The 19,874-nt window shown below is 33.7% G+C and overlaps 1 pseudogene; it reads right to left on the bottom strand.

Moving 5' to 3' along the window:
- Window positions 1-1,242: 1,242 nt before the first annotated feature.
- Window positions 1,243-19,614, bottom strand: LOC142508640 (uncharacterized; annotated as a pseudogene).
- Window positions 19,615-19,874: the final 260 nt, after the last annotated feature.

Genomic DNA, 19,874 nt, shown 5'->3' with positions numbered 1-19,874 from the left:
TAATTACACGAAATCTTAAAATATGACATAATCGAGGAATTACTGTTTAACAAAAAGAACACCAACGAATATCTAAAATTATGGCCATCACCAAAGCAAAAAAGAAAATCATAAGCATGTGGAACTAATGTTTAAAACCCCTGACTCGTAAACATAATATGCGGAAGAATGCAAGGTCCTCGAATTACATGCGCCCCCCCAACTTCGTATACTCAGTCTTCAACGCCTCCAGTGTCCACATCCTCATGATCACCTGCATCGATCACACATAGTGAGTCTAAAGACTCAACACTCCTGAACCGTGATAACAAGTACATATACATATCAAGCAACAGTGAAAAAATACTGTAATGAACATAAGTTTCATGGTATTCAAAAGTATAAACATATGCGTAAACATATTTCTTTCAAATCATGTCATATCGTATCAACTTATATGTATTCATTTTTCCTTATTGAATTTAGATCATTAGTTGTGACTTTCGTATCAGCACTCGATGGATCCATCTACGTATAACCGCGATACCTTGCGGCAGGAACATCAGAGACAGTTTTACCCGTCCACTGAGCCTTGGCCTTACATATTCATGTTAGTGTTCGTATTAGTCACAACCAACTCACTTTCTTCAAAAACATGTCATCATAATCATCACTTGTAAAAGTCATACATACAATACATAAACATTTTCTTAAAACCAAGCATGCAACGTGTTTCTAACATTAACATAAAAATCCATGTTCAATATCAACATTTACATTTTAAATATGCATAAACAGCAGTTAGGGCACTGCCAAGACTGCTAACATACTCTGTTGCAAAAATGACATGTTCCCAATCACACTTATCGAACGCCTTAAAAACATATTTGTAACCATTTCTTAGACGTAAGCTCGAGCTCTAACCTTATCTTCTATAATTCGTTTAAAACTTAGACCGGAGTCCTCGTTTTAGTCTGAACTTATCCAAACTTAAACAATATTTCAAAGGCTCCTAACCAAACCCTGTATGACCCTATTAAACCATCAACTAACTTTAACAAATTGACATAACAACACCCAAAATGAACCATGCTCATCAAAATCAAAAACTCTTAAGTGCACGACTAGCGCCCAAAATCAAAAACTCTTAAGTGCAGGACAGCGCGGCGATGCCAATCCTGTGGGGACAAAGCCTACATTTTCACCTCGAAGCCAAGCCTTCCTACGCTCCCTCGGCCCGGACTAGGCTCGAACCAACCTATCCTAGACCACAACCAAACCTTCCTGCACTGACTTAGCCATGACCTTCAATCCAATGCTCCCGAATACACGTGAACCACCCGAACTCTCCCAAAGCGAGCACAACCATGAGAATCGATCGGCCTCATACCTAGAAACATTTCATATAAGGTCCAGGAAATTTAAAGTACGTAACCTCAATGCATGCAATCTATAGTTTTATTTAAATCCGGTATTTATTCATTTTATGCATTTAATTCATAATTATTGCACAATTAGGATTTATTTCACGATATTTTTAAAAGTTCACGCATTAGGGTTTCTAGATGCATTTCGTGCTCGGACGAGGAACGAAGATGTAACGTCCCGAAAATTTAAAGGTTCACGTAAACCACATGCATGCAATTATTAAATTCCCTTGTATTTTAGTTAATTGTTTTAATTGCATTAAATTAATTATGTTGTGCATATTTGTATGTTTAAAATATATTTTTCTTCATGGTTGCATTAAAATGTATTTTAAAAGGGATATTCGAGTTGCGATCGAGGAACGGAGATCGAGGGCTGAAAAATAGAAAATATTTTTATTGGTTATATGTTTTTAATTATTTAAAATATGGGTGATGCTTTTTCTTATTTTTGAAAATATGGGGTTTTGAGGTGATTTTATACTCCGGGACGTAAATTTTATCGTGGTTGGTTTTTCAACAAAAATTCAAACGTTTTAGCAACCCGGCTAATAAATTCACAAACTTATTTAAACAAAACTATTATCATATTTTAACTAAATCCTAATTAAACACTAATGGGCCTAATTATATGCTTAATGGGCCTAAGCCTAATTAGTTATTAATTAGCTATTATTTAAAGTTAAACCCCACCCCATAATCCCTAGAAACACACGCTCACCTCCCCCAATTATACAATCAAAACTCTCCCCTTCCCCACAAACCACACCACACGTTAATTTTCTAGGGAAGCCACTAAAATATTGAGGAAAATTCAGCAAGCCTCTCCGTCGTCGTCCCTCGAATCGCTGCAACGTTTTCGTGCGTATTATACGTAAAGGCACGCCATATTCTCCTTTTACTCATCTTTCACACCATATTATTTGTTTGATACATGATTGCATGCAAAACATGATACAACTTTTACATTTTCGTTTTTATGGTTATACATACAGTAATACGTCTTATTTAAAGATTAATTTAAAAGTCCTCGATTTATGCTAAATAAAAATATGAAAAAATTCAAGTAGGCTTATATAATTATTTGGGACATGTTATAGTCAATGAAATTAAGAAAAAGTCGAAAACGTAAAATTTCGAGCCCAGGGGTAAAACGATCTTTTCACACCTAGAAATTAGCATAGGTCATGGCAGTGCCCTAAATGCTATTTTTATGATATTATGATTATTTTTAAATGTTTATGAAATGTTCTTGATTAAATTATGATTTTTAAATGTTTAAGGGATTTTATGATTTAAGGAAGACATTTAAAAGACATATTGCATGCTTGGTTTCAAAAACAAAATGTTATGTCATGCATGATTTTTATAAAGTGGTGATAACGTAAATGTTGAAGGAAGTGAAGTGATTGTGACTAATTCGTTAATGATGGTGATGTCGTGAGGGTGATGGTCCCAGTGGGAGCCCGACGATCGTGTTTCCATTATTGCGAATATGAGTTTATGAGGATATGAGGTTTGAGTTAAGAATGGGAATGTCGTGAGGGGAGAAGGCCCCAGAGGGAGCCCATTTATGGGAGAAGGCCCCAGAGGGAGCCCCGACGATCGTATTTCTATTCGATCATGATAGGCCAAGGCTCAGTTGACCGGTGAGAGTGTCGCTGATGTCCCCGCCGCCCAGTACTGTGGTTATATGTAGATGGATCCATCGATTTTCATGTCATGTTGAGGAAAGTCACAATTAACGATCTGAATTCAACAAAGGAAAAAATGGAAATGTTCATGATTATGTTTAAGGTTTTATGTCATGTCATGTTGAGGAAAAGGAAATTCATGTTTGCATGTCATGAAAATGGTTATGTTTAAAGTTTTATGCATCATGAAAATGTTTACGAAAATGTTTATGCATCTTCATGAAAACGATATTTTAAGTACAAGTATTTTTCACCGTTATATGTTGACTGTATTACGTATTACTCGTTATAAAGATTATGGTGTGTTGAGTCTTTAGACTCACTAGGTGTGATGGATGCAGGTGAGTTTGAGGGAGGACTTGATGGGTGATTTGACTGGACTGAAGGCGCACACAACCCGAGGACCAGCGCTTCTACTTTTTCCACATTATGACTTTTGACTCATGCTTTATGATTAAAGATTTTTAAGATTATTTATTTATGCATTTGAGAGATTTTTGAGAGGTTTAGTATGAGCTATTCTTTTCAAATTATTGCTTTTTAGGTTTGGTAAAACAGTAGACGATTTCATTTTATGACTAGTGCACTTGATTTTAAAAATGCTAGTGGGTGATGTTTTATATGCAAAATATTTTATAAAAATATTTATATGTGAGGACCGAAAATTAGAAAAAAAAAATTCTAGTACTTTTAAAGCAATAAAAAGGGCAGGACGTTTCAGTTGGTATCAGAGCAAAGGTCCTGTAAAGGGTTGTGCCACCATCAGCGCCAGAAAGATCAGTCGTCAAGCCTCAAAGTTGTAAGTTTTTACATGCTTTATATGATTTATATGTTGTCACCTGCATGACGTTTCAGAAGATCTAGGATTATCAGGAAAAATACTTTTATTACATGAATAATTTTAATTAATTAATATGAGTTCTTTTTAAGGGTGTTTCCGAAAAATGGGCCTTTGTGGGTATTTTTACTCGTCATATTATATTTTTAACCGGTACACAAATTTTAACAATTCAGATGACTTTTTGAGGGCTCGGGCAATATTTTCAAAAACGTACCTAAACGAGATATTTTTCGGGAGTATGTCTGGATTTGATGCACTTATTTTTAAGCTTAATCAGCTCAAAACCCTTTTAATCCTTTTTTTAAATCAAATTTAGGGCTCATTAGCAATTGGATATCTATTTAAATACTTCAATAATCCACCCTAAACCTAACCGTAGACCTAGCAGCCGCCCACCCCTCTCCCTCAGTAGCATTCCACGTGAAATCCAGCAGAACCTTGCTGTAAAATTCGGGCCCTTCATTTTCTTTCAAGCAAGTTCCCTCCCCGCTCCTCCGGTGCTTCCCCGACGCGCTTTTCTTCAAGCTTTAGATCATAAAATCATCAAGGCACGCTATGTATCTTCTTTTTCAACATTAACGTCGTATTTATACGCTGTTGTGTGTGATTTTTATGTTTATTTCTCGGCCCCTGCATGTTCTCACGTTTATGTCTTCGATTTTTCATGGTTCACGCATGCATCTTTTTGGCATCTAACATTTTTGTTGCCTTGTGTAGGGAGGTGGCTAGGGTTCCTTGTTACTTCCGGGCGTTTGGGCGTGCAGGGTACGTCGTCTGGCTTAGGGTTGGTCCAGTGGGGGTCCTACGTGGTTGGTCTTGGTCCTAGGGTAGGCTGGTTCGATGCTGGTCCAGCGTCGTGTGGGCTAGGGTCGAAAGTCGATGGGCTAAGGCGCTAGGGTTTGTGTAGCGGCTAGGGAAAAATATTTCATTGATGGTTTGGGGCTGTTCGAGGGACATAAACGATCTGGTCTTTGTTGTTTAGGGGTTGGTGGGGTAGGTTTAAGTCATATTCTAAGTTGAGAAAAGTTTGGTAGAAATTCGGGTTGATTCGGGTTAAAATCGAGACACCGGTCCAAGTTTTAAAACGAATCGTCTAAGTTTTGAAACGAGCTCCAATTTAAGTCTACGAAATAATTATAAATATTTGGGATGTTTTAAGGAGTTCGGTAAGCTTCGAATCGAAATTTAGAGATCCAGGGGTAAAATGGTCATTTTGGGTTTCAGGGGCAAAATGACCATTTTGCACTTGAGTTGAGATTTTAGTCCTGACAGCGCCCTACGCACGATTTTACATGTCTTTAAATGGTTATGCATCATGTATATGATTTTTACGTAATTATGAAAAATACGGTGTATGCTTGGTTTTAAGGCAAATTTACGTATATTCATATTTTTATCATGTGATGAATATGATGACACGTTTTGAAGGATGGAGTTGGTTGTGACTAATATGATTATATGAGATATTATGAGCTGAAGCAAAGGCTCAGTGGACGGGTAATGATAACGCTGATGTCCTACCACTTGGTGCCGCGGTTGTATTATATGGATCCATCGAATAGGGCTGATACGAATGTCACAACTAATGAACTGAATTTAAATAAAATAAAATGTATAAATATATGATGATATGTTGAGGCATGTTGACACGTTATGATATTATACGACACGTTTACGTTTATGCTTTTAGGATCATGAAATATATGTTGATTACAGTATTTTTCACTGCTGTGTGCTATGTATATGTATTTGTTATCACAATACATATGTGTTGAGTCTTTAGACTCACTATGCATATGTGATGGAGGTGAGCATTTGGATGAAGAGACTGGAGGTGCCGAACTCTGAGTAGGCAGAGCTGCATGTGTGCAGACGACCCGAGCACCACACTTTTCCGCACATCGCGATTTTATGATCTTTAAGTAGACACGATCAGTTTTACACGTTATTATGATGATGTGGATTTTCAGTATTTTACTCGATTTAATTTCGTTCATGCATAGTTAAGGGCCGAGTTGGAAAATTTTAAACTACAGTATTTCATTTGTCGATTGTTTACGACTATTTTTAAATGAAATATTTTCAGTAGGGTTGCATGCATGCAAAATATTTGAATTTTTATTTTCAAAAAAAAATAAAATTAACAGCATTTTAAATTAGTAGACGTTACAGTTCATTTTGCCCCTGAGTTGTGATTTTAGTCCTCTCAGCGCCTGAAGCACGATTTTCCATGTCTTTAAATGGTTATGAATCATGTATATGATTTTTACTTAATTATGAAAAATTCGGTGAATGATTGGTTTTAAGAAAAATTTACCTGTATGCATATTTGTATCAAGTGATGAATATGATAAAACGTTTTGAAGGATGAGAGTTGGTTGTGACTAATATGATTATATGAGATATTATGAGCTGAGGCCAAGGCTTAGTGGCCAGGTAATGATGTCGCTGATGTCCCCGCCGCCAGGTACAGCGGTTATATCATATGGATCCATCGAATAGAACTGATACGATAGAGCTGATACGAAACTCACAACTAATGAATTGAATTCAAATGAAATAAAATGTATACGTATAAGATGATTTGTTGAGATATGTTGACACGTTATGATATTGTACGACACGTTTACGTTTATGCTTTTAAGATCATGAAATGTATGTTGATTACATTATATTTCACTGTTGTGTGCTATGTATATGTATTTGTTATCACGGTACAGATGTGTTGAGTCTTTAGACTCACTAGGCGTGTGTGATGCAGGTGAACATTTGGATGAGGAGACTGGAGGTGCCAAACTCTGAGTAGGCAGGGTTGGATGTGCGCACACGACCCAAGGACCACACTTTTCTGCAAATCACGATTTTATGAGCTTTGAGTAGACATGATCAATTTTACACGTTATTATGTTATGATGTGGATTTTCAGTATTTTACTCGTTTTAATTTCGTTCATGCATGGTTAAGAGTCGAGTTGGCAAATTTTAAACTACAGTATTTCATTTGTCGATTATTTACGACTATTTTTAAATGACATATTTTTAGTAGGGTTGCATGCATGCAAAATATTTGAATGTTTATTTTTGAAAAAAATTATCTTGTAAAAAAAATTAGCAGCATTTTAAATTAGTAGACGTTTAAGTTTGTATCAGAGCAAGGGTCTTGCATAGGGTTGTGCCACCGCCATCTACTGCAGCTCAGTTTTAACGCCTCAACTTTGTAAGATTTTATGTTTTAAATGAATTACTGCTATCACCTGCATGTTTACATGATATACGTTTTGCAATGATTTACGTTGAATGTTTAGCTACTTTCATGGTTAAATATTTTAAAAACTAGATTAATTTGCATGAGGGGTCACGTTTAGAATTTGGACTGTATTCAGATATCATGCCTCCTAGACGCGACCTCAGCGTAGGAAGACAGGACGATATTCCTGCAGGTGGCAGAAGCCCTCCACCACCACCATGGCCTATGGATGCAGCTACCCATGTACTGAAGGTTATGACTAGGATATTGGAGCAAGTGTAGCAGGCTCCCCGACCTCAGACCGATATTCTTGAGCAGTATATACGGCTCAACCCGAAGGAGTTCGAGGGTACCACAGATCCATTCTTGACAGAGGGATGGATTCGATCGCTGGAGCTGTATTTTGAGTATTTGCATATGAGAGATAACGACCGGGTCAGGTGCGCCACATATATTTTGAGGGATGATACAACCCTATGGTGGGAGGGAGCCGCGCATGCCGTGGACTTGGCTCTTCTCACCTGAGACAAGTTCAAAGAGGTATTCTACTACAAGTGTTTTCCAGCTGATTTCAGGGGCCGCATGACGAGGGAGTTCATGAGTCTCCGACAGAGGGACTTATATGTGGCGGAGTGTTGCGACTTTGATTGTTGCACTCCCAAGAGCAGGTTGTCCACAAGTAGTATAATTCGATGAGTTCGAATATCGTATCCACGAGGAAGCTAAGGTAATTACAAGTCCACTACAATGTCTTTTTATTTTTATTTTTTTTAGTTGTTTGAATCTTTAATTGGTAATTTTTAATTGTTCAAATTTTAATTAAGTAGTTGAGATTAAATGATCCACTTTTGGTATTTTAATAAAGTTAACATTAACGAACATTATTGAAATCCACTTAATAAAATGGTTCCAATTTATTAAATAATCAAATTTATATTATGTTATATATTATTATCTTATAAGTATATAATATATACCAAAACTTATAAATGTGTCAAAGTATTTATTGTGCTATATATATATTTGTAAACACTAAATCAAGGTTCCAACTTTAAATGGTTGGTAAAACCAAACTAACATTTAAATGGTACCAAGAAATTAATATTATGATATATTTATATATAGTAAATCAAGGTTCCCACTTTAAATGGTTGGTAAAACCAAACAAACATTTAAATGGTTCCAAGAATTTAATATTATAATATATTCATATATAAAAAATCAAGGCATCCACTTTAAATGGTTGGTAATACCAAACTAACATTTAAATGGTTCCAAGGATTTAGTGTAACATATAGCTACAATAAATCAAAACTCCCACTTATAAGTAGGGTATAAAAATGCTTAAATAAATAAATATAACATAAACAATAAATAATGATTAAATAATATAAAACATAGATTCTTACCTTTTAGTAACTTTATTATCATGCCAAGAGGTTCACCTTTTCATCTCAACTTTAGGAAGTTAGCTATTCATTATTCAAAGTGTAAAACTTTGAATATGAAATTAACATGCTAATTATATTTAAATGAAGAAATAAAGGAAAAATATAGAGAGAAATATTATGAACTCAAAGGTTTGTTCATAGAATGAGGGATATCTCAATACATTACAATGCACCCCTATTTATAGCCAAATTTGGGGAGACAAACACAAATAAAATATTATTTTTTTACACATAAGTCTTCATTAGTGTTCCAAGACATTATATTATATTACACATCACTTTTGAAAATCTTCTTCTCCGAATTTGCTTCTACACATAAAAAGAAACATGTGGATAATTGAGTTGTCTAGTTGTGGTATTTTTTTCAAACCATTGGACCAAGTAATTTGAGAGATATGGTAAAAATACTAGAGCATGGTAAAATTGTCACTCCTTTGGTAACTTTATTTGTTGCTTAATTTGATCCCAATTGTGAGAGGATTTTTATCTCATGCTTGCCACCAATATTTTAGATATTAACATCAACTTTCTACAGGTCCAAGAATCATCTTAATCTCATTTGCAACGCCAAGTTTATTATTGTTTTATCGAACCTGTAAAAAATATTAAAAACTTGTAATTACACAACAACTTATATTTTATACAATTTATTATAAAACATATAATATTTAAACATTTAATAAAGCAAAAACTATATATTTATATTATAAAACATTTAATTAATGTACAATTTTTATGTTTATCACACCTCCCAACCAGCTTATTGCTAGTCCCTAGCAATTTAAGCGTTAATAGCAATACAAAACATATTGATTAATTTAAATAGAAATGTAATCAAAACTATCTAAGTGTTTAAATTAAATTTGAAAACTGTCAAGGTTATATCAAGATCATCATAATTATAATTTATGAAATAATTTGAGATGATCAATTCAAAGCTTATTTCAGGTAGTTAAATGTACACGGCCTTCAGAAATTCCTAGTAAGAGTTTCAACTTCATATCCTCACATGTTAATAAATGTTTCAATTTATGGCAACGATTTCTCTCATGGAGTTGGAATACAGATAAATGCTCAGGAAAAATGGTTTACAGAATGCAGACAGACAAACAAGCCAAACTAATCAAAAGATAGAAAATCCATTGATTCAAAATCTAGTTGTTCTTATTATATATTTTTTCCTATTATATATTTCATAACATCATGGAATCAGACTAAGTTTATGCTTCTTGACCACATATTTATTTAATTTGTACAATAAATTTCTCTCTTTTTTTTTTTATGAGAGATATATGGGTCGTAGCATATAACTTAAAAATTACATAGATCTTCAATATCTTTCTTTTTGTATTTTTCTCCCTTTTTTTTCAGGAAATATCATTTTTTTTTTTCAAAATAAGAACTCAAGATCTAAACAATAGATAGTCTCTCTCATGATCAATAAAGGCTCGAAGGCTGTTTTCTCAGTCCTCTCCACTCATTCACAAAATATGTGTGAGTTTAAAATTTTAGGCACTCTTATAAGGTATATCTTGGGCCATATACTTTAATACCTGATTTTATCACAATGGTTACTCACTGAAAAGGATTTCATAAATCATATTTTTATATTGATCAGAATATTAAAATTGAATTTTTTTTCAAATAAAAATTTAAACATTCTTAAATAGATTAATGCATGTTCTAATTTAAATCTTTCAAACATGTAATGTATGACATTTTTGCAAAAATTACTAAGATACAAACAATAAACATGATTTTATTTTAAATTTTTTAAATTTTTTATTTTAAATTTTTTTAATTTTTTTTATAAGTTTGTTCTCCCCCCAATCAGAATATGACATTGTCCCTAATGTCAAAATAACTATTAATAAAGAGTACATAATGAAAGAGATATCATCTGGAATTTTATTGAAGATAACAAAATAAAACAAACGCAAACCAATCCACGACTTTTGAATCAATGATCCAACTTCTTTTTCTTACTGCTTGATTGCGACCAATTGATCTTTGTTATCATCGGATCAGGCTTATGAACAAAAGCTTCCAAATCATCAATTAATTGGTCGGCAGTCGAAGCACAGATGAGCATCCGTCGTGAATTTTCTGAAATGAAATTCTGTTCCACAGCTTTATCAAGAAATGTCAACAAACTGTCATAATAATTATTGATATTCAACAAGCCCACAGGTTTATTATGGATATTAAGTTGTGCCCAAGAAACAGTGTGAAAAATTTCTTATAATGTACCAAAACCACCTGGTAGTGCGATAAAAACATCAGAATTTTCAATCATTTTGGTGATTCTTTCATATATAGAAAAAACTTTTAATTCATCCCCAATCGTAACACCTGTAATATTTCCTTCAGCTAAAGCTGTAGGAATAATACCCAAAACCTGACTACCTCCAAGATGAGCAGATGTTGAAACAGATCCCATTAACCCGATATTACCTCCCCCATATACCAAGTGAATTTTTATCTCAGCCAATATCTTTCCAAGATTATTCGCTGCTTCTACAAACACTTCATTTTTTCCAGGACTCGACCCACAAAATACATAAATATTTTTCAATGTTTGTGCAGATGATCCAGCCATGTTTTTATTTTCTTTTTTTTGTCTGCGAAAATAGAGAGAAAGATGAGAGATTTTATAGGGGTAATATGTTATCATGACAAAACTATGAGTCACAGCTGTAAACAGAATAAATAGTAAAAACAATAATGACACACATGCATATAAACAGTAGTGTGATTGTGGCTCACAATTTTCCTCTGGTTTTACGTCCAGAAACGGCTTCAACGCCTTCTATGAATCGAGGATATGCTTCCCATCCAGTTTTCTTATAAATTGGCAAACAGGGTCTTTTTTAGTCGGATTCCCAAGACTATGACGCTCATCTTGGAATTGTTTCCATAAACGGAGAAGTTCAATATGCACATGTCCACTAGAATGCGTCTCAAGAGTCAATAAGATGTTATCTAAAGACTCCTTACTCAGCCCATTCTTAATGAAACAATTTTATCTTCTCTGTTATTGGAAACACATCCCAAAGATCTGCATCGTTTGTCACAAGTCCATCTTGCACACTTATGACAAACCCCTAAAATTTTGGCCCTTCGTTTTTTCACATAAGTACTTTTTCCTAATCCAGGAAAATACGGAATGAGCAATGATTGTGGAAATTCTCCTCCTAATCGGACCTTAGCTTCTATTACAAGACGAATATTTTCTGGAATTTGTTTTTGCATTAGCAATCTCAATCTTTCACATCTTCCTGCATGAATTTTTCTTAGAACATTTTCAGAAACAGAGGGAAAATATTTACAAATTTTTGAGAGAATTTCATCCATTTTGAAAAGAAAAGAAATGATTTTTTTTATTTTTGTATCAGCAATTGTGGGAAACTGATTTAACCGACTATGAGAGTCACGGAGTACCGTTATCCGTCATTTAACCGGAAAAATAAAAAGATTAAGAAAACCTGAAATAAAAACAAACAAACTTAAATGCAACACCAAAAAAATAAAAAAATCAAGGATCAGAAAGGTAAATAAACTCTTCTTGAAAGATTTCATTTTCTAAAAATGGTTTAAGCCTTTGTCCATTTACTTTAAAAATATCACCATTTTTAAGATTTTCAATATCCACAGCTCCATAAGTATACACATGCTTTACAACATATGGGCCTGTCCATCTTGATCGTAATTTTCCTGGAAATATGTGAAGTCGAGAATTATAAAGCAAAACTTTTTTACCAATCTCAAAAGATTTTCTAAGAATTGTTTTATCATGAAATGATTTGATTTTTGCTTTATAAATCCTTGAATTCTCATACGCGTCATTTCTGAGTTCATCAAGTTCATTAAGTTGCAATTTACGCAATTTTTTGGCATCATCCATGCTTAAATTTAAAGTTTTGATCGCCCAATAAGCTTTATATTACAATTCCACAGGCAAATGACAATGTTTTCCATAAACCAACCTATAGGGAGACATATTCAACTATGTATTAAAAGCTGTTCGATATGCCCAAAGTGCATCATTAAGTCGGAGAGACCAATCTTTTCTATTCGAGTTAACAGTTTTTTCTAAAATTTGCTTTATCTCCCTATTAGCTAATTCAACTTGTCCATTTGTTTGAGGATGATAAGGAGTAGTTACTTTATGAGTAATACCATATTTTTTCATTAATGAAGCAAATTGTTTATTAACAAAGTGAGTTCCCTCATCACTTATCATGGCTCGAGGAATTCCAAATCTACTAAAAATATTTTCTTTTAAAAATTTGATGACGATTTTATGATCATTTGTTCGACATGGAATTGCCTTTATCCATTTGGAAACATAATCAACTGCAACTAAAATATACAAGTATCCAAACGACGGTGGAAAAGGTCCCATAAAATCTATTCCTCAACAATCAAAGATTTCAATTTCAATAATAGGATTCAAAGGCATCATGTTTCTTTTTGAAATCGCACTCAATTTTTGACAATTTTCACAGATCTTGCAGATTTCGTGGGTGTCTTTAAACAAAGTGGGTCAATAAAATCCACACTGCAAGATTTTTGCAGTTGTTTTCTTTGAAGAAAAATGTCCTCCGCATGCTTCTGAATGACAAAATTTAATGACACTACTTACCTCATTGTCGGGTATGCAACGTCGAAAAATTTGATCCGGACAATACTTGAACAGATACGGATCATCCCAATAAAAGTTTTTTACCTCATTCAAAAATTTTCTTTTATCTTGAGAACTCCATTGCGGTGGCATTTTTTCTGTCACAAGAAAATTTACTATGTTAGCAAACCAAGGTGTAGTAGTAACTGAAAATAGATGTTCATCAGGAAAATTATCGTTAATTGGTGTCATTTCACAAGATGATCTTGTTACTAGTCTCGATAAATGATCGGCTACGACGTTCTCGGTTCCTTTTTTATCTTTGATCACAATTTCAAATTCTTGGAGCATCAAAATCCATCGTATCAGTCGTGGCTTTGCATCCTGTTTGGTCAAAAAATATCTAATAGTAGAATGATCAGTAAACACAATAGTCGTTGATCCAATCAAATAAGAACAAAATTTATCTAATGCAAATATTACAGCAAGTAGTTCTTTTTCAGTTGTGGAGTAATTTATTTGAGCATTGTTTAAAGTTCTACTTGCATAATATATCACATAAGGCTTACCATTTCTTCTTTGACCCAATACTGCACCGATTGCATAATCACTCGCATCGCACATGATTTCAAATGGTAAAGACCAATCAGGAGGTTGCATGATAGGAGCTGATGTTAAATGTCGAATGATTTTATCAAAAGCATTTTGACATTCTTGAGTCCACTCAAATGCAGTGTCTTTTGTTAAGAGGTTACAAATGGGTTTAGAGATTAAACTAAAGTCCTTTATAAACCTCCTATAAAATACAGCATGTCCCAAAAATGAGCGAATTTCTTTAATGGTTTTTGGATGGGGTAAATTGGCAATGACATCAACTTTTGCTTTATCAACTTCAATTCCATGAGATGACACGACATGTCGCAAAACAATTCCAGAAGTAATCATGTAATGACATTTTTTCCAATTTAAAATAAGACCTTTTTCCTCGCATCTTTTTAAAACTTTTTCCAAATTTTCAAGACAATTATCAAATGTATTCCCAAAGACAGTTAAATCATCCATGAAAATTTCCAAACAATTTTCAACCATGTCGCAAAAAATGCTTAGCATACATCTTTGAAATGTTGCTGGGGCATTGCATAATCCAAATGGCATCCTTCTAAATGCAAATGTTCCAAAAATATATGTGAATGTAGTTTTATCTTGATCTTCGAGTGCAATGGGAATTTGATAATAACCTGAATATCCATCAAGAAAACAGTAGTATGGATGACCTGCTACTCTTTCTAAAATTTGATCCAAAAATGGTAATGGAAATGATCTTTTCTAGTGGCGTCATTTAATTTTCTATAATTAATACACATCCGCCAACTAGATGGGACTCGACTTGTTAACAATTTACCTTTTTCATTTTTTATCACTGTGATGCCAGATTTTTTTGGAACTACTTGTGTTGGGCTTACCCACTTACTATCAGAAATAGGGTAGATAATCCCAACATCAAGTAGTTTGAGAACTTCAGTTTTCACAACATCTTTCATGTGTGGATTTAATCTCCTTTGTGGTTGTTGAGATGTTTTAGCATTTTCTTCTAAATGAATTTTGTGTGTGCAAATTAGTGGATTAAAGCCCTTGAGATCTTTTAGTGTCCAACCAATTGCATTTTTATGTCTTTTAAGCATATCAACTAATTTACCTTCTTGATCACTTTCTAGTTTGGAAGAAATTACCACCAGATATGTTTCATCTTCTCCAAGAAATGCATACTTCAATTCTTCTGGCAAGGGTTTTAACTCCAATATGGGTGGTTCGTCTTTGTTCTCATATTTTGCATCAAATTCTTTCTCTGATCCTGGTAACGAGTGATACCTGATAAAATCATCAAGATCAATTTCAATATTTTCTTTAACAGTTTCAATTGAACAAATATCTAATTGATCACGAGTACTCCCTTCTTGAATGTTTTCTTCCAAAAGAGTTTCAATAAGATTTTCATCTTCACTTTCATCTCCTTTGTCATGTGGTTGCTTACAAAGATTAAAAACATTGAGCTCTAAGGTCATGTTACCAAATGACAACTTCAGTATTCCATTCCTGCAATTTATAAGAGCATTAGAAGTTGCTAAAAATGGACGACCCAGAATTACAAGAATTGCATTACAAGCTTCGATAGGTTGTGTATCTAAAACTATGAAATCGACAGGATATACAAAGTTATCAACTTGGACCAATACGTCTTCTACCATACCTCTTGGCACCTTAACAGATCTATCGGCAAGTAAAAGTGTTACCGAAGTAGGTTTTAACTAGCCTAGATTGAGTTCTTGATAAACTGAATATGGAAGTAAATTCACATAGCTCCAAGATCAAGCAAAGCTTTTTTAATCTTTCGGTCTCCAATAATGCATGAAATAGTAGGACAACCAGGGTATTTGTATTTCAAAGTATTATTATTTTGAATGATTGCACATACTTGTTCGGCTAAAAATGCTTTCTTTTTCACATTCAATTTTCTTTTCACAGTGCACAAGTCTTTCAAAAATTTGGCATATGATGGTACCTGTTTTATTGCATCTAATAAAGGAATATTAACTTTTACTTGTTTAAAAATATCATATATATCAGAATTCAAATCTGATTTTTTTGTATTTTTCAATGCATGAGGGAATGGTGGTGACACTGTCTGTTGAACCTCCTCTTCGCAAGTTATGGGTTCCACTTCCTTACCCTTTGGAGTTGATTTATCATCATCTTCACAAGGTTCAAGAATGGATTTTTCCACAACCTTACCACTTCGACGGGTAATAACAGATTTTACCTGATCCATCGGTTGAGTTCCAGAAGTTCCAGTTTGTGAATGATGATCCTTGGGATTAGGCAGAGGTTGTGAAGGAAATTTACCTTTTTCATGAACATTAAATGCAGATGCAAATTTAGCAAGAGTATCTTTCAAATCTGTCATGGTTTGAGCAGTTTGAGTATTGATAGACTCTTGCTTTGCAATGAAAGAATTCAATGTATCTTCCAAATTTCTTTTAGGTGGAGGAACATAAGGTGCATAATTTTGAAAATTTTGTTGATTTTGGAAATATGGTTGTGAAAATTGTGCAGCATTATCATTCCTCCAACTAAAATTTGGATGATTTCGCCAACCTGGATTGTAATTTTGAGAAAATGGTTCAAAATTTGGCCTTTTGAAATTGTTCAAAACATTGGCTTGTTCATGGAGACATTCTTTAAAAGAGGGAAAAGTGGGACAATCTTTTGTAAAATGATCACTTGTATCACAGATGTGACACGCATTTTCTTGAACAGATTTTAATTGACCATTCTTTTTCAATTCAAGTGCCTCAACTTTTCTTGCCAAAGAAGTAAATCTAGCTTGAAGATCATGTTCATCTTTGAGAGTGTACATACCTCCACCACATGTAGGAGATTGAATCTTGTTTGATGGTTCGATTGTACCTATAGTGTCCCAATTTTGAGCATTTTCAGCTAATGAATCGAGATACTCAATTGCCTCGTTTGGATCTTTATCTTCAAATGTTCCATTACACATAAATTCAACCATTTGCCTATCTTTAGGTGTTAAGCCTTCATAAAATTGAGAAACAACTCTCCAAATTTCAAAGCCATGATGTGGACAAAGATTAAGCAATTCTTTGTATCTATCCCAACACTGATAAAAAGTTTCTCCTTGTTTTTGAGTGAAAGTGATGATTTGCCTTTTGAAAGAATTTGTTCTATGAGATGGAAAAAATTTTTTCAAAAATTGTTGTTGCAATTCATCCCAAGTTCGAATGGATCCCGATCTAAGATTTTGTAACCAAGTTTTAGCTTTATCTTTTAAAGAAAAAGGAAAAAACTTAATTCGAATGGTGTTCATGCTACAATTTAGATCATTATATGTGTTGCACACTTCTTCAAATTCTCGTAAATGCATGTATGGATTTTCAGAATTTAAGCCATGAAAATTGGGTAAAAGTTGGATAATACCAGGCTTAAAATTGAAATGAGATGCATCAGGGGGAAAAACTAGACATGAAGGTGCACTAGTACGTGTAGGATTCATGTGATCTCTAAGTGTTCTTCGTCTATCATGATCATGTTGAGATTAAATTTCATCTTCATTTTCTTGGATGGGTTCTTCCGCCATGTTTTGTAAAAATAAAGGGTTATTTCGAATGAGACGACCACTAAGTGTACGTGACCAAATGCTCATGCAAATGCAAATGCAAATGCAAAAGAATAAAAACACACAAAAGCAATAAAAATTCAAATAAAGAAAAATAAACTATAAACAAAATTAAATAGACTTGAAATTAAATTATACTTCCCCGGCAACGGAGCCAAAAACTTGTTGCGACTTTGATTGTTGCACTCCCAAGAGCAAGTTGTCCACAAGTAGTATAATTCGATGAGTTCGAATATCGTATCCACGAGGAAGCTAAGGTAATTACAAGTCCACTACAATGTCTTTTTATTTTTATTTTTTTTTTAGTTGTTTGAATATTTAATTGGTAATTTTTAATTGTTCAAATTTTAATTAAGTAGTTGAGATTAAATGATCCACTCTTGGTATTTTAATAAAGCTAACATTAACGAATATTATTGAAATCCACTTAATAAAACGGTTCCAATATATTAAATAATCATATTTATATTATGTTATATATTATTATCTTATAAGTATATAATATATACCAACACTTATAAATGTGTCAAAGTATTTATTGTGCTATATATATATTTGTAAACACTAAATCAAGGTTCCCACTTTAAATGGTTAGTAAAACCAAACTAACATTTAAATGGTACCAAGAAATTAATATTATGATATATTTATATATAGTAAATCAAGGTTCCCACTTTAAATGGTTGGTAAAACCAAACAAACATTTAAATGGTTCCAAAAATTTAATATTATAATATATTCATATATAATAAATCAAGGCATCCATTTTAAATGGTTGGTAATACCAAACTAACATTTAAATGGTTCCATGAATTTAGTGTAACATATAGCAACAATAAATCAAAACTCCCACTTATAAGTAGGGTATAAAAATGCTTAAAGAAATAAATATAACATAAACAATAAATAATGATTAAATAATATAAAACATAGATTCTTACCTTTTAGTAACTTTATTATCATGCCAAGAGTTTCACATTTTCATCTCAACTTTAGGAAGTTAGCTATTCATTATTCAAAGTGTAAAACTTTGAATATGAAATTAACATGCTAATTATATTTAAATGAAAAATAAAGGAAAAATATAGAGAGAAATATTATGAACTCAAAGGTTTGTTCATAGAATGAGGGATATCTCAATACATTACAATGCACCCCTATTTATAGCCAAATTTGGGGAGACAACCACAAATAAAATATTATTTTTTTTACACATAAGTCTTCATTGGTGTTCCAAGATATTATATTATATTACACATCACTTTTGAAAATCTTCTTCTCCGAATTTGCTTCTTCACATAAAAAGAAACATGTGGATAATTGAGTTGTCTAGTTGTGATATTTTTTTCAAACCATTTGACCAAGTAATTTGAGAGATATGGTCAAAATACTAGAGCATGGTAAAACTTCCACTCCTTTGGTAACTTTATTTGTTGCTTAATTTGATCTCAATTGTGAGAGGATTTTTATCTCATGCTTGCCGCCAATATTGTAGATATTAACATCAACTTTCTACAGGTCCAAGAATCATCTTAATCCCATTTGCAACGCCAAATTTATTCTTATTTTATCGAACCTGTAAAAAATAGTAAAAACTTGTCATACACAACAACTTATAATTTATACAATTTATTTTAAAACATATAATATTTAAACATTTAATAAAACAAAAACTATATATTTATATTATAAAACATTTAATTAATGTACAATTTTTATGTGTATCACGGAGTTTATCCGGAAGTTTGACAGGGGCTGCCATTTCGTGCCCATGGTCGCTAGAGATGCCGCTCAGAATTTGAGGCATTTTATGGACGGATTGAGACCCACCCTGCGCCGAGATGTTATGCTGATGAAACCGGTGAGCTATAATGAGGCCACAACCTGTGCTTTTCAGGCGGAGCAGGCGCTACGAGACATCGATTTTTGAGATACATTGGAAGAGACAGCAGACTCAGTCTAGTTCCCAGCCGAGGCAGCAGGGGCAGTTTACTCGGCCACCGAGGCAGCAGGAAGCAGCAGAAGCCCCAGGGACAGGTTAGGAGGCCCTAGCAGCAGAGACTCCCTGGCGCCAAAGCCAGAGGAGGGACAACCTTGCAGACAATGTAACAGGTTCAATTTCCGCAAGTGCATGTGGGGAACCTTTAAATGCTTCATTTACGGACAAGAGGGCCATAAGGCATCAGAGTGCCCTAGGAACAAGGGCCCCACTACTGGCCGAGCATATGTGATGCATGGTGAGGAGGCCGAGGCAGAGCCAGATTCGATCCTGATTACTGGAATGATATATATTTCAGGTGTAGCAACGCATACATTGCTAGATTCAAGGGCAAAACATTCGTTTATATCCGAGTCTTTTTTCAACGACTAGGAATCATACGAGTGGTGCTGGGTTGAGGGTTCAGAGTATCGATTCC

Source organism: Primulina tabacum, chromosome 1 (assembly GCF_025594145.1).
Source record: "Primulina tabacum isolate GXHZ01 chromosome 1, ASM2559414v2, whole genome shotgun sequence".
Taxonomy (NCBI): Eukaryota; Viridiplantae; Streptophyta; class Magnoliopsida; order Lamiales; family Gesneriaceae; genus Primulina; species Primulina tabacum.
The sequence above is the reverse complement of the archived record's forward strand: the minus strand, read 5'-3'. Positions and strand labels throughout refer to the sequence as shown.